At 40.7% G+C, this 15773-nt stretch overlaps 1 protein-coding gene across 4 annotated transcripts in view; it reads left to right on the forward strand.

Annotated features, from left to right (window-relative positions):
* The first annotated feature begins 5172 nt into the window (after nt 1-5172).
* TTBK2 (tau tubulin kinase 2) overlaps nt 5173-15773 on the forward strand; it is a 77065-nt gene continuing 66464 nt past the window's right edge. Inside the window, exon 1 of one of the 4 annotated variants that reach the window (XM_068193389.1) lies at nt 5173-5452. The gene's annotated coding sequence lies outside the window, so the exon portion shown is untranslated. Of the gene's footprint in view, nt 5453-5949; nt 6274-6299; nt 6322-15773 lie in introns of those variants that run through there. The other 3 variants (XM_068193393.1, XM_068193390.1, XM_068193391.1) reach the window with 3 other exon arrangements.

Genomic DNA, 15773 nt, shown 5'->3' on the forward strand with positions numbered 1-15773 from the left:
TAGTGTAGAGAAGACTGGTGGTGAGAGATGAAAATAGTGTTCAAATAATTTTATAGGTAATTGCACAGAGGAAAGGAATACATTCCTTTGGTGATAGGATATGAGAAGAATAATGGGTGAAATAATTATTTTAGTGAGCATAGCAAAACAGCTCATAAGAAACTCCTTGATTTCCATCACTTTTACAACAGGTTGAGGACCACTGGCCAGGAGTGTTGTAGGGACAGTTGGAAAAGGGGCTGAACTAAATGTCTCAAGGTCTGTGATTTATCATTTGCTATTAACTAGATACCTGTTTAAACCTCTACAACAGCTCTTGGTAAGAGCTTTCTCATCTTTGGCTGATACTTCCTTTGATCCTTGACTTTTGCCAGAAATGTGAGCTTATGAAATGTTTTTACCTTTCTACTCTTCAGTGAAAGCACTGTTTCTGCCTCCATTTATATATTAATTTTAGTTTAAATTTTCAGCAATTTTTCCATTCTAGGAGTTGGTGTATGTTAACTTTCTGACTAACCAAACCTGTGAATTTTCCATCTTTAAGGTCTGGTCATCCTTCTATCTGTATCCTCCTTCTATTTTTTTTTTTTTCCTCTCTCTTCTTTTTCCTGACATCTGACTCTCCAAAAATTTTTGTGGAGCTTGTCTTCTGTAGTCAACTAAGCAGAAACATTATTCAGAACTTCTGACTCATACAAAAATAAATAAGTATTGCCAAGACCCCAAAGTCCAGGCAAGGAAGTTCCAATGGAAATGTTTGAAACCAATGAGACTGGATTTTGCAGGATGAGTCATCCACTGCCATACATGTTGATTTGAAGAAAATAACAGTAGACTTCAGAAGTTCCTGCACATTGTTAATCATGTCACTCTTCTCCATCACAGACATATGAATATGTTTGTGCATAGGTGCAGATTTAAATATTTAAAGATTCCTTGAAGAAAAATTAGATCATTCTTTTCAGACAAAAACTATTGATGAAAATTCTCACATCTCCCTTACTACACAAAAAAGATGATTTCCAAGAAAGCAAACTTATTTTTCCATTGCTATATCTTATGAAGCCTAGGGAACCAGAAGTTGGAAGCATTAGAAAGTTGTGTTCCATCAATAGACATTCCTGGAAATTCTGATCTTTTCCTTCAAACAAAAAAGATATTAGAAGCAGGTACCCCATTAGATATGTGACTATTTTCTCATCTCTGTTCTTTTTTAAATTAAAAAATAATAAAAGCTAAAGCTATGTCTAGCTGTGCCCAGAAATAGTTTGCTGTCACTTTGGTCTTTACTGGCTTGTTTATATCTGTTTTTTAATTCAGACCAATTCTATTTATTGCCTCATTACATGATTTAACATTTACTACATTTAATCTTAAATAATTATGCATAATATTTGTAATTATTAAATATAAAACATCCATATTAAGAGGTAAGAATATCTTTATATGACTGGGGATTATTTTTCATACAGTCAAACTTATTAAGAAATCATAATCATTGCCATGCACATACCAGCACAATTAAATTTTTTTGTTCACATCTTTTCATAGGCATTATGTGGCATAATAAAGTTTGGTCTGGCAAGCCTTTTGGGATTTGGAGTAATTTCTGTAATTAATCCTCCTGCTCTCTAGTTTAAGAGTTTTGGTATGCAGTACTTTTCTTCTTGCAGTCTACAGCCAAGTGAGACATTCAGGATTGAATTAAGACAACACACTGTGTTGTGGTTTAACCCCAAGTAGCAACTAAGTCCCAGCAGCTGCTTGTTCACTCCCCCTACCCTGCCTCAGTGAGGAAAAAAGTGGATAGAAAAGGCAAACCTCATGGGCTGAGATACAAACAAAATATAAAAGATATTAACAATTAGACACTACTACTACTAATTGTAATGGAGAGAGAAATAAAATCCAATAGAAACGAGATGCACAATTGTTCACCAGCCACTGACTGATGCCCAGCCTGTCTCCCAGCAGCCATTGACACCTCATGGCCAACTCCTTCCCCATTAATATACTGGGCATGCTGTTCTGTGGTGTGAAATATCCCTTTGGACAGTTTGTGTCAGCTGTCCTGGCCATGATCCCCTCCATTCTTGTGCACCTCCTCACTGGCAGAGCACAGGAAGCTGAAAAGTCCTTGATTTAGAGTAAGAGCAACTCAAACCCAACTAAAACATCAGCCTGTTGCCAACATTATTCTCATACTAAATCCAGCACTGTAGCAGTTACTATAAAGAAAATTAACTCTATCCCATCTGCAACCAGGACAGTTTGCTTTACTGATTTATTTTGTACTACCTGGGATACTCTTAAACAGAGAGGTGCCCATTTGCTGTGGTTCACAGCTGCTGACTAACAGCTGCAAGAAGAGACATTTTTACATTGAGAGAGCCAACTAGAACTAACAATGTAAGAGCTGAACAAAGGGCATAGGACAAGTTTTGGCTTAGGTAACTTTTTCCAAGGGAAATCAACACAATACATCTCAGCTTAACTACATGTACTATCAAAAAAAAAAAAAAAAAAAAAGAAAAAAGAAAAAGAAAATAAACTAGACTGGCTCAATTTAATATTCTTATTTACATAGAGATTTTAACATGCTGGTGGTTTTTTGGGTTTGGTTGTTTGGGTGGTTTTTTGGTGTGTGGTAAAGATATTCTGCAAGTCTGCACTGACAGAGGAAACGCTGGTATCTGTTATACTTACCAACATCTCTGAACCTAAAATAGTAGAACAGAAAGCCTTGAAGGACTTCTTGGTGTATTTCTGGAGCAGCGAGTTAGAAATGATTAGATCTTTTCTTTAAGGACTTCCTTCACATAAGTGGAAACAGATTTTCCTTTTGAAAAGACTCAGTTTTAGTTTATTTTTTTCTCTGCTTGACTTTTATTCGAACCATCTAAGTTTTGTCTGCTTATGAAGAGCATGTGGTAATTTGGAAACTTACAGCTCACTGTACTTCAAGTAACGATGAAGGAAAGGCTATTTGGTCTTTTAAAGCTTTCAGCGTGCAAAAAGACGTGTACACCTGGTGTACATGATTCCCATGTACATGGGAATCCCATGATTATGTGCATGGCAATTGTATTAGATAATGAATTACCTTGTGAAATTCCAAAGTGATGAGAGAAACTATGCCCCCTGGATCTGAAATGATGCACAGGTAAACAGACAAACCAGATAAACAAGTTTGTTAAGGCCTTTCCATTCTCCTTAATTTAATCAGAAAATTCTCCTGAAGAACTGTACACCTCAGGCAACATGTCAATTATTTGGGGAACAATAAAGTACTCTTCACAATGGATTCATACTCATGAGCTCCTCATTACATCTAGCATGCAGCAAGTTTTGTTGGCAAAACTAATTACTTAAATTAAGAGGTGGTTAGGTTATTTACCTACCCTCAGTTATGATCTGGGAGCAAAAACACTGCCTACTTTAGAGTGTATGTGAAAAAATTATTTGTTTGGTGCATAAGAAGAGTATTATTATTATGCTAGAATAACTGTCACCTTTGCAATGCCTTTAAGACAAGTTTGAAGGAATATGAAGTTCCAATTGAATATTTTCCATCTGAGAAATTGTAAGTGCCTTTTAAAGGTAAGCAAAACCCATAACTCCTTTTGTAATCCAGGAAAATATGTACCATTGTGTATAAAAAAAGCAACTCTCTCCACCTATTGCCATCAACATTGGTTCATTTCTATTCACAAAATTAACCTTTCTTCACTCCATCAGCTTTCTTATTATCTGCTTCAATTGTTAGGACACATAATACACATATGCATTCACTACATACAGAGAAATGTATGCTCATCACCAGTGTTTATCCACACCACTATGACTGGTGGCCCACTGGATGAGGCAATTCCCTTTGTTAATGAGGAAGCTTCTTCCTGACACTGACACTGAGCAACTCGCAACTGTTTGGGTTCACTGCTAGGTTTGGTTCACAGCTCCCACTTCTGGGTAACTCACTTGTGAACTACCAGAGCTAAAAATCTTCCTTTTCATAAAGTAGCAGGACAAGATACTGTTTCCTAATCATACTCTTTAACTATGATCTCCTTGTGATGAATGAAGAATGGGCTTAAATTATTCACACTATCTTCTTATCCAGCTGGCAGTAGGGAAATAAAGGCACTTTTTATTTTTTTCCCCGCTTAAGGAAACTTCACATGAGAGAAACACTACGGTGTGTTTACTCACTTCATACAAGCTGCTGTGAGCACAGCAAATCTGTACTTCCTCCTTCCCGCAGCACAGGCCTGTCCTAGGTGCTGGTCTGCCAGGCGGATCCAGCCTCTGGGCTGGCACTGTGGCCTACAAACGCGTCCTGCGGGCTGGTGTGCGATGATGGCACCCACAGGGGAGTGCCCGCTCCGTGGCCTCAGGAATCTCGAGGGTCTTGCCTGCAGTGAGGAGTCACCTGTGAGAGCGGGAAGCCTTCCCTTCGAAGGCCGTACTCACCTAGGCACGGGACACATCACATCCACCGTTTCCTACAGTCACTGAGCGGAGCCCAAGGGTGACAGCCCTGCTGCGCCCCCGCAGGGGACAGAGGTCCTCGCGGCGATGCGCGGTCACTCGCGCGCCCCGCCCCGGCCTCTCCTTCCTCATCCCTCTCGCCCCACCCGCGGCCGGGCAGCGGCCCGCGCCCATCAGGCCCCGGGCAGCCCGCCCAGGTGCGGACAGCGCGGCCGAGCCCCGGCTGCCGAGGCGGAGGCGGCACCGCAACGAGAGCCCAGCTTCCCGCCGGCAGCGGCCTTGCGGCGGCGAGCGCCCAGGGCCAGCGCCGACCCCCGCACGGGCGCTGCCCCTCGGAAGCTCATCGGGAACGGGAACTCCGGTGCTTATCCCGCAGCTCGGCCCTGGGGCTGCGCGGAGGCGGCCGCGGCTGGACCGGCGCTCGCCGGCTCAGCCAACCCCGCACTGCACAGCGCCGCGTCCAGGTGCGCCCGCCCCAGGCGCCCTGATTGACGGCGCTGGGAGCCAATCGCCCGTGAGGAATCGCGGCAGCTGCCCAATCACGGCTCCGGAAATGGGATGTGGGCGGTACCCCGGGGGACAGCGGGCTCGGTGGCGCCGCGGCCGAGGTAGGGCGAGCGCGGGGGCGGCGGCGCGGGCGAGCGCGGCCGGGCTCCGGCCGGCACTGCCGCAGGGATGGCGGCGGCCGCGGCGAGGGGCTCAGCCCCCATGGGGAGCGCTGCGAGCCGCCCCGTGACCCGCTGAGCGCCCTCCGCCTGCGCGCTGCCGTTACCCCTCCCCGCGGGCCGGCCCGGCTCTGCAGTCGCCATAGAGACCGCGCCGCACGCCATGGGGCGGAGGCTGGGCCGGGGGGCGCCGCTGTAGCCCCCGCCCCGTGCCGCGCACACCATCCCTTGTGGGGCCGGGGGCGCCGCCGGGACTCGCCGCGCCGCCCCGAGGAGCCGCCGCCTCGGCCCCGTTCCAGGTGAGGATTCGCGGTGCTGCGCCGCGGCCGCCGCCGTTACCCCGCGCCCCGGCCCCGCGGGCGCTCTGGCCGCCTCGGCGGGGCGCGGCCCGTGGGCTCCGGCGGCTGCCGGCCCGGCCCCGGCGGCTGCTGCGTGGGAGCCGCGTCGCGGTTTCTGTCCCCGCGGGAGAGGGAGTTTGCCGGGCGCGGGAGCTCCGGGGGCCACGGCCCGCCCCGAGAAGGGCTTATTCCAGTGGGGCAGGACGGGGCGATCCCCTCCATGGAGTTAAGGTCGGCAGATCTGGCGGGCTCCAGCAGCAGTCACCGCTGCCCCGGCCTCTACGGAGAACTCAGATTTATAGGCACGAGATATTTTTTTTTTTTGTCCCTCCCACTTGCTGCAAGAAGGCAAATGGTACAGAAATTTACGTGTTCTGACGGCGAAAGATCTCTGTTTTAAAATAGCTGCGTCTGTATTTCCAGCCCTGGGTTGTGGCATGCGTGTGGCGGCTGCTGTGTGGGCACGGCTGGATGGGAAGCGGGCTGTCTGTCGCCTGGCGCTCTAAGTGCCGGAGCCATTAGCGGCACTTGCATCGATCCGTGCATACAGATATGCCCGGCTAGGCCGCGGGTGCGCGCACCACGGCGCTCAGGGCGACACAAACTGCGTGTGGAACGGCGTTCAAAATACGTTATTGCACGTACTTTTAGCTTTCCAAAGAGGAAGTGGGAAAACGCCTGGTTCCCAAGTCTACAGATGATCTCTGGAGCTGCAGCGGCATCCTTAGGCTTCTGTTGTCACTCTAGAGCAAAAGCAATGAGAGGACAAAGCTTGCTACGAGGTTTGTACCCTCTGCTGTGAGCCAGAGCAGTTGGAAACAACTGCTAGTGTAAGTGGGGGTGGGAGTGCAAATAGTGATAATATTGATGTATTATAGTGGGGGTGGAGGCAGATGGACACAAAGGAATGACCCTGGAGTATACCACAGCATTTTGAGAACCTTCTGCTGTATTTATAATTAAGCTGGAAAGGGCTAGAGAAAATGAGTTATAAAATAGCCTGTAGTGGCTTTCTTAGTTATACTCTATGTGTAGGACCAGTGTAATTTCAGCTTAAATGTTCTGAATTAGTAAACTATATTGCAGGAATGTTGAGAGCCTTAAAATAAATTGTACTCTATTTATTTAAGTATCTTGTTAGCCTTGAAGTGTGTGGTTAGTTTCTGTGTTGTGGCTCTGGAAAAAATGAGTGTATTTTTAAAATGTATTCTGCATAGTTAATGCCATGCCTTTGTTAAACACATGCTAGTTATGGTGTAGATATGTTAGTTCATTTTACACGAGGAAAAAAAAGGTTAGGACTTATTTTGCTCCTCTTATTTGATTTTGGCAATGTTTTTTGAAGTCTTAATTGTATGAATTCATGATACAAAGATACCCAGCATTTTTTTTTGTGTTAATATTGCCCTGAATGCTTTCTTGATGATGATTTATTTGCTTTACAGGGTGAATTACGTTTAACAAAGTAGTAGAACTTTCTTAACTTGTTAAACCAGAGGTATACTTGTTAACATTTGTTTGGCCTGTCAATGAAATTATATATGGGAAAGTTTGACTGCAGTAGTATGAGTAGTCATTTGTCAAAAGTTATTTTGAAAACAGTGCATCAAGATACAGTTTAAAAAATGTGAAGATGGAAGAAATTATCCGTAAAAAATACTTTGTTATTCTCTAATATATTCCCGATGTACCGTTATTTACTTGAAGCTCAGCATCTTTTTAAACTTCCTGTTTGGGAAGGATGAGCTTAGGATGAGAAGAACAAATTGAGTGACTGGAATATCGTGACGTTGCTTATGTTTAGTGTAGTCACTGTAGTGCTGCTGCATACTGCAGGCTCTGATACTTCCAACAGCACAAATTCCAGAGGCACTTTTCTCAGTATGGCTGATAATATCAAGAAGATTTTTGAGTATGACAGAGGAGAGATATGAGTGGGGTTTTCCTTGTTCAAAACTGGCTTCTGGATGATCAGTTTCTGCCAGTACTAGATATTTGTGTACACAAGGTTAAGCATTTGTTTAGTGTGTGAAGTTGCAGTGTATGGTATATTAATATACTACTGTGTTTTCTGTTTTAGTAAGGGCTTGTTTATTTAGTGGGAATGAATTGGTACTTTAGAAAGGAGATTGACAGTTTCTGTGTATTCCTGTGTCTTGCCTTGTCTGTTTCTTTTTCTCTGGGGAAGCACTACACAAAGCCTTTGTGTTAGGCTGGAGGGGAGGAGGAACAGCTGCCTTTTCAGTAGGAGACCCCAGGATTTGTCGTGGTCTCCCAGGGATGCGTTGTGGTGCATGGACCAGCCACTGTCTTTCCTCCCTCGTTCTGCGAAAACACTCTCACCTCAAGAAACCTGGGCTTCCTTTGACTGATTTCTCAGAGCAGCGAGTTGTGCAATGGATCTAGCAGATCAGTCTGAAGAGCTAATTGTTAAAGTATTGGTGGGCAAGAATTAAAACATGCAAAATTGCCAAAATATAAGGTTTATCTTAAGGAATTCAAAAGGTAGAGGTCATGTGTGTTTACAATTTTCTTGTTATGGACTTGACTTCTTGTTCAGGATTAGGGTGAAAGAAACTTTTTCAAATCTTTTACTTGGCTTTTTTTTTTCTGTTTAAGAGTATAGTATCTAGGGTACTTGAGTGGGAATTAAACATGTTAATTTTTAGAAGTGGAGATAAAAACTGTTTCAGTTGGATACAGCTAAATGGAGCAGTTTAATTTTTTGCTTTCCACGCACAAGTAGAGTGCTCTAATGCTTGTACTGTATTCTCTGTCATGCAGTGGCAGAATAAAAGAGGGAAGTTGGCTTCCCTCTTTTCGTGAGAAATATTGGGTACTATCTAATATGGATTTTAGTAACTATATCTTGTATGTTCTTTCATAATACCTTCTTTAAAAATACCATCTAGTCTTTACTTATCCTTTACAACTTTATTTATTTATTAAAATTTTAGAGTCAGAATACTCCCCTCTCCTTGCTTCAGTGCTAGGTGTTGAGTGGTCATTTGAATTTATAGTCTATCATTCTCTGTATGAGCTTATAGGTCACTAGTCTTGAAACCTAACTAGTGGAAAATTCAAGCAAAAAAGTCTGGCCTTCTGACACTTCACCTCTTGATCTGGTTGAAAATTCTTTTCCCATTTTTGAGATGTTGTACAAGTCATAACTTTTGAACAGGTTTTTTTCAAAATTATTTTTCAGTTAATGGAAATGAATCCTGGAAAGCTTGAGAAGGTTTTTGGGGAGAAGGGAAAGATATAATTTGAGAGGGGTGAGGAAAGGAGGGCAGATTGAGAAACTGAAGAAGTCTTGAGTGTTTTTAACAAAACTATTTTGTTAAAAAATTAAAAATATTTTTATTGTTGTGTTCAGGCATGTTTTTCTGTGGTTTTTGTCCTGTGTGTTTGAGAACTTTTCATCACAGAATTGCATCACTCAAATGTTATTTCATGCTGTTGCTTTTTGTGTGAAGAGATGAATAAATTATAAAGAACTGCGCTGATGAGGAACTCTATCCACTAATTCTTCCTATTGGAGAAATGTGTGTATGTAGCTTAGCCTTGCATTTCAGTGCAAGTAGTAGTTGGAAGAGTTGAAGGCCTCTTTCATGGATTAAGTTTGCCAGATCATTGATGGTACTGATGAGGAGAGTAATTTTCTTTTCAGTACAAAGCTATCTGATGTATAAAGGAAGAGTAAAATATGCTGAACTTGCTTTGAGAGCTTGTCGAGGATGTCAAGTCTCTTTATTATGTAGCCATATTTTTCTGCCTGGGTGTTGCAAAAGGACTTATTACTTGTTGCAGGGACAGGTTACTAATGTGGAGCTCACATGCAGAGAAACGTAATGAATCAGGTTTTGTCATCCTGGTCTGTTTATATAGAAATAATGTTATTATGTGTTTGCTACACTTCTCTCCCAACTGAAGTTATACAAATTTTTTTCCACAAGACTCATCTGCAGTTAGGAGAGATCTTGGCTTTCAGAGCTTGTGTCTTTTTAGTAGTTGGGAATTGTCTTCAGTCAGCAGCTGCCTATTGATTCTAAGAGGGGGTTTGTTCTGCTCTCTGTCACTTCCCAGATAATTCTTAGACAGTATTTGTTGCTTCTGTCATGCTCTGTCTCAGAGTACTAGTTTTGTGAGGGTGTTAACAACACTTATTGATACAATGTTGTTCAACATAGTAAGAATTAGATTGCTTGGTTACGTGGTGTATCAGCAGGATGTGTCTTGTAGCTGTCAAATTTACTTGTTGCCATAGTAATGCTTCAAATGCCACTCGTGGCAAGCAGTGTGACTTTGAGCATATGAAGTATGACTCTAGCTTTGCAGTGTTGAAGAATTAAAAAAAAGAGGCAGTGATCTGTAAATAGAATATACTTTTCAGCATGAAACTGGTGACATTTTAGAATGTATTTGTATTCTTGAGTTATGTGCTGCCTTGAAATAATTATTGTCTTGTCTTTCATTTACCAGCATCTTGAGCTTAACCGATCTAGAATGGGCATTATCAACTGATAGAAAATGTATCAGACGAAGAATGACTGTGCTATTCCTTGAGTTTGATTGAATTGAATGCCCTGTTCATATGTGATGCTTTGATTTTCCATCTGCAGTAGTCTATAAATAAAATCAAAGTATAATTCCCTGAGTCAAGTCAGCCTAGAACAAACTGTCATGTTGCACTCTGAGAGTTAAAGGAGAGGAATTGACATTGGATCACTGTTCTTTTTCTGTGTGATATTTTGTGCTTTTTCATTAAGATCTAGCAATTATTGTGATAATCATGATGGTTTTGGGTGAAATTACAGTTCTACAGTTTTGAACAAGACGGTGTATCCAGTGAGGAAGCCTACTGAATAATTAATATGATTAGAGAAAAATCTTGAAAGAATCACAGGTTAGATTATTATCAAGAAAGGATTGACTGGTCTTACAGGAGCAGTGTGCTAGCTAGGCCAGTCAGGTCTTGTCTTGACCAGCCAAGAACTAAGAAATTGATGCTGAAGCTGAGGAGCAAACCCCACTAAAGGGTTACCCCTCCCACAGTAAAGGATATGTGTGTGGGAAAGAAGCTCCGTTATTGACTGTCTGGTGATACTTGTTATTTATTTATGGATGTACATAGATATAAGAATATTTTTCACATGTTAGCTCCTGCAGATGAAAATGCACATGATTGTTAAACCAGTCTAACAGTTGGCTACTGCTTTTAAATGGAAAATTGTGTTTTCTGCCTGAGCCTTTTCTAGTGCCCATTGATCTCTGAGCTACACTGAGTCAACTCATTAACTTGGCAGAGAATGATTGTAAAAATGGAGTTGTTTGTATTGTTTTTTGGCTGATGTCTGTTTTGTAACTCTTGCTAGGTCATGCTGTTATGTGCAACTTCACCCTGAATTCATAGCTGAGATAGTCATAACGAGATCCTTTTGTTTACTGTAGCCTGCATGCTCAGCTGACAGGTTTTCCTGCCTATTGTCAGTTCAGGGAGGACACCAGAGAAAGAGAAACATTTTATGTGAAAGGCTGCTTTGAGGTGATGGTGCACTTCTCTGTTAATTTGAAGGAAATTTGGGCAGGATGCTAATTTCAAGCTGGACATTTCTTCCTGTTGTTCTGATACATTTCATTAATTTTGAGCCCAGGATACCTCAGTCAAGTGGCAGTGCTTCTGTGTGTATCTTTCCTTGATCAGTCAATTTTCCCCTCGTAATCAGGGAGCAGCTGTACTTTGTCTGGCTTGTTGGAACTGGCAGTTAATACTTCAATTCTATTGTGAGGCCCTGCATCAACATGTAATGGCTCACTGAAATATTTCTTTTTCCTGGAGTAAAGGTTTGGACAAAATTGATTTATGGTCTAAATCAGGACTGTGGCTTACTTATGAGTAGCCATGCTGTAGATGTTGCTCTTATTTGGTGTAGACATATTATAAAGTGCTTTTATATTCCTTGCTCTGAAACATGTAAAAGCTGGATCTTGGTTTTGAATGTAGTTATTACTACTCTTAACTGTATTATTTCTATTCTAGCTTCTGGTGTTACTAAAAAAATTAGACTGTACACAGATTTTACCCATATCATTGAGTATTTCCTGTTTCTCATTAGAAATCTCATAACCCTGCTTGCCATGTGATTGTGTATCCACATTATGCTCTTATAGAGTAGAAGTTAGTTGTTGTTTAAATAATGATTTCAAAATTCAGGAGTCTCTCACCACAGTTTAAAACTTAGTATAGTATGCTCCAAGCAAATGTAATGACTGTTGTTACTAAAAAAAAAAAAAAAAAAAGGAAAATTCTTACAACTTGTGTTGATAGAATTGTATTTCCTTTATGTAAATTCAAGAACTTAGAGAATACTGCTATCAATGTAGGGTTATTACACTTTGCCATAATGGTGTCATGTGTAAATGTTTCCATATCTGTATCCATACCAAATTAAATTTCTCAGTCAATCTGAAGTAAAATTTCTAGTTTTAGACAAATTATTTGTAAAGATCAAGTGTTCAAACATTCAAAATATACAAATATGGCGGGTTATAGGTCCGCAATACAATCAGGATTATTTTTGTAGCCCGGTCTTTTAATTTGGAGAGATTTGGAGTTTAATGTCTTTATTTACATACAGCCAATATTTCCTAAAACATGTAACACTCTTATGCAATGCTTTTTATTATTTAAGTAAGGGATAAACTGAAAGCCTGTAAAGGTTTCTGAGAAACTTTGCTCTTTTGTTTGTAGGAATAACTGTACATTTATTTAGAAGATAGTTAAAATCTGATCGTGCACTGTTCGCTCTTCTGATGTGTAGGAGATTCTTAAAATTTTTGAGTCTCTTGACCCCCCCATGTTTGTAATACATAAACTTACTGATTTTCATGCCTCATCATTCTGCCATGTTTTATTTTTTCAACTGATTCCTGGAATGTTTTTTCTGAACTTAAGACAGTCCCACCAAACGAAATATGCCTAGGATAATTGTATTTTCATAATGAAATATCCTTGTATAATTAACTTTCAAAGACAAAAGCCTCATCACTTAACTCAACCTGACTGTGTGAAGACCAAGGGAATTGTTGTGATTATTGAGGCTAACTTTATGTGTAAAACCAGCTTCCCTAGGACTTCCCTGAATTATGTGTGCTAGTAGTAGTAGCATATAGTGTAGAAAATCATTGTGGTGTCTTTTAAGAATTGTGAGTAATGAGTGATCCACTGAAAGAGTTAATGAAGTATTCTATTAGTAGAGCATCTTTATTAATGAAAACTAAAGATCTTGGAGATATTTGTATGCATTTAAGGAATCTCAAGATTTGACCTTTACTTGTATGATTTGTGTGTCAGAATGAAGATCTTTTGCAGTTTCCTTGACTAAAGTAATTTCTATTAGATAATCTGAAGGAACTGAGCTTCATAATTTTGGACACCAGAACGGGATATAATAGTGTAGCAGCAATCCTACAATGAGGATAGAGAGGTATTATGATCTCTCTTACTATTTATTTGCCTATTCATCCATACTTGTCATAACTTTAGTACTACAGCAAATGCATATATTAGAAGTAACTGATTACTGCATCATGTTAGGTTATGTTTCCATTTATTCTTTCATCCTTGATGGATAATATCTTCTTTTATCTAAGTTGGCACATGTGTAGTTTGATTGTTGTCTGTGTAACCTGTTGATACCATTTGTCCCTTATCCCTTCCTGATCTCAGTATTAACTACAAACTTCATAGTTTTTTCCTGAGTAAAAAATATTTCAGTATTAAGTAAGAAATTGATTCCTATGGGAGCAATTAGAGAGATATTTGTTCTGTTCACTTGTAGTTATATTTTGGGTCCTATTATTTAATGTATGTTCTATTGATTTTCTGGCAGAAAGAGACTGTACTGTGTGATATAAGCTTACATGTCTTACAGAAGTTCCATAATAACTATTATCCTTAAAGGCCAAACTTGTAATGCCATAGTAAAAGTTAGTTTGATAGGAAGGGGAACTTAACTGAATGGCCGTAGCTATAGTGTCTTCCTTTAATTCTTTATTAGTGAAGTCCCCTTATTTGTCTGGAATTGATGTCGAGCTGATGGCCCATAGTTACCAAAGTAGTTTCATTTATCCTTTCCAAACTTTAAGGTCAGTTATTTTCTGGAGTGTTCTATGTTTCAGGAACCTTTAAATCAGAGATCTCCTTAAAAATTCCTATTAAGATACAAGTAATTCCAATGCGTCCTTCTCAACCTGTCTGAGCTGGTAGCATCTCACTAATTTTTGTGGTGCCCTGGAAGGCGCAGCGGCGGGGCCCAGGTTGCCGTGCGGGCCCGGCGCCGCTGGCTGCCCGGCCGGAGCTGGCCAGGGTGCTGAGCCGCCCGGCCGGGGCTGCCCGTGCTTCCCAGAGCCGCGCAGGCGGCCGGCAAGCGCTTAGCTGCTTCGGCACCCAAAGAGGGCTGCCACTGACAGGAGCGTCTCCCCTGCTCCTATCGCTGTATCCTGGGCGTGTACAGATAACCTATATGCCTTTGCTGCTTATAGCAGAAAAAAAACTCTACTGTGAAAGTTTTCCCTGAGCCACAGCTGCTGGCTTTTTCATATCTCCAGTCATGCTAAATTCATCATTGGGACCAGATTCTTTGCTGTCCTAATTATACCAAATGCACCTATGCCACCCACAAGCAAGGAACTTCTATAAGTGCATTGGCATTCACTGTGCATTACGATGAATTTTCAGACAGTGTATAAAAGGCAAAAAACATTATTCGACCTGTAGCTTAACAACTTTCACAAAGCACTTCGAGAGAATCCTATGAAACAGCCTCCAGAGATGAATCTGGAAAGTAACACTTAACATCTATAACCAACTTCCAGCTGATTGGAAAAATTAGTTTAATTTTTTTTCTCCATGACCCACAAAGTCCTGTGTCCTGTCTTTTTGTCCACACCACTTTTTTTTTTTTTTTTTTAAATATTGTTAAGATGATCAGTGATAGCACTGGTTTAAATGATTGTTATTAAACATACTCCTCTCCCAGTACTTTTGTAATTCATTTTAAGAAATATCATACCCATTTGGTGTCAGGCCATATTCATTTGAATCTATATGTAGCTACATTGCCAAATTTGCTGCCATTTTTTGTAAGTAGTTATGGTTGAAGACATGAATCCTCATTGATACAGTTACAAAGTTCTGTATTTCTGTAAAAAATATATGTAGTGGAATAGATATGTAAATGATGTAAGCATATATGTGTATATCACAAAAACACGTGATAATGTGTTTTTATATACACATTACACGTAAACATGTAATGTGTATATATATATATATATAGATATGTATTAAAAAGTGTGTTGTGTCATATTCTTTATAAAAAAGTATGTTAGCATATCAGAAACATAGTATTATTTATAATACTGCTTCCCTGAACTAATTTTTGCTTTGATGCAGTTATACCTGAGAATCTTGAACAGAGAAGCTCTTTGATGGCCACCTCAGCAATTATGAGACAGTAGAAACAAGAAATGTGAGAGAAGCATGAAGGTGTTTGAACATGTAGCGCCTTCCCTCCTTCTCTCCCCTTTTCCCATTTAATTCCTTTTCCTCAGGCCCTTTCTGGTGAGAGGTTTGGATGCCCTTCTGCTGTGCTGCTTGGATGGCTCTCAGGCAAGAGCTGGGATTTCTTGACATGGCTGCTATTCTGTGTAGTGTGAGGTCAAAAGGCTAGAGCAGAGTGAAACGTAAGGGAACCTGAAGGAGGCAGCTGTAGATGTACTAAAGGCAAAACCAGAGGATTTGTTTGTTTAAGCTTCGTGTGTGTGAACTGTATGCCATCTAAACATGGTGATGGGAAGTAATTTCTATGAATTGTGTTTTTTTAAATCCTTGGCATGTTTTCATAAACTTGCTTCATTTCTTATGCATCACCATATGCATGGCAATTTTAGTTCACACGCACACAAAAAAGAAATCTCTAGCTAGTTGATTGAACTATTCTAATGTTTTGAGAATATGACTATTGCTGTATCCATGAGTGCTTTTTTCTCTTAGAAGTAAATGTAAGCCTCTCTTATACTTTTTTTTTTTTTTAATTTTCAGCTTTAAAATTATTACTGAACGACTGTTAGTGGTTATTGAAATCTTATTTACTAGCTGCCAGACTGAAGCAAATCTATTGGATGGAAGCAAATTAAAAACACTTTTTGCAATTCAATACTGCAGCCATCAACACTTTAATAGAAACTTCTGAAAATGCACCTGAAACTTGAATCTCTT

The sequence above is a fragment of the Anomalospiza imberbis genome, chromosome 6 (genome assembly GCF_031753505.1).
Source record: "Anomalospiza imberbis isolate Cuckoo-Finch-1a 21T00152 chromosome 6, ASM3175350v1, whole genome shotgun sequence".
Classification (NCBI taxonomy): Eukaryota; Metazoa; Chordata; class Aves; order Passeriformes; family Viduidae; genus Anomalospiza; species Anomalospiza imberbis.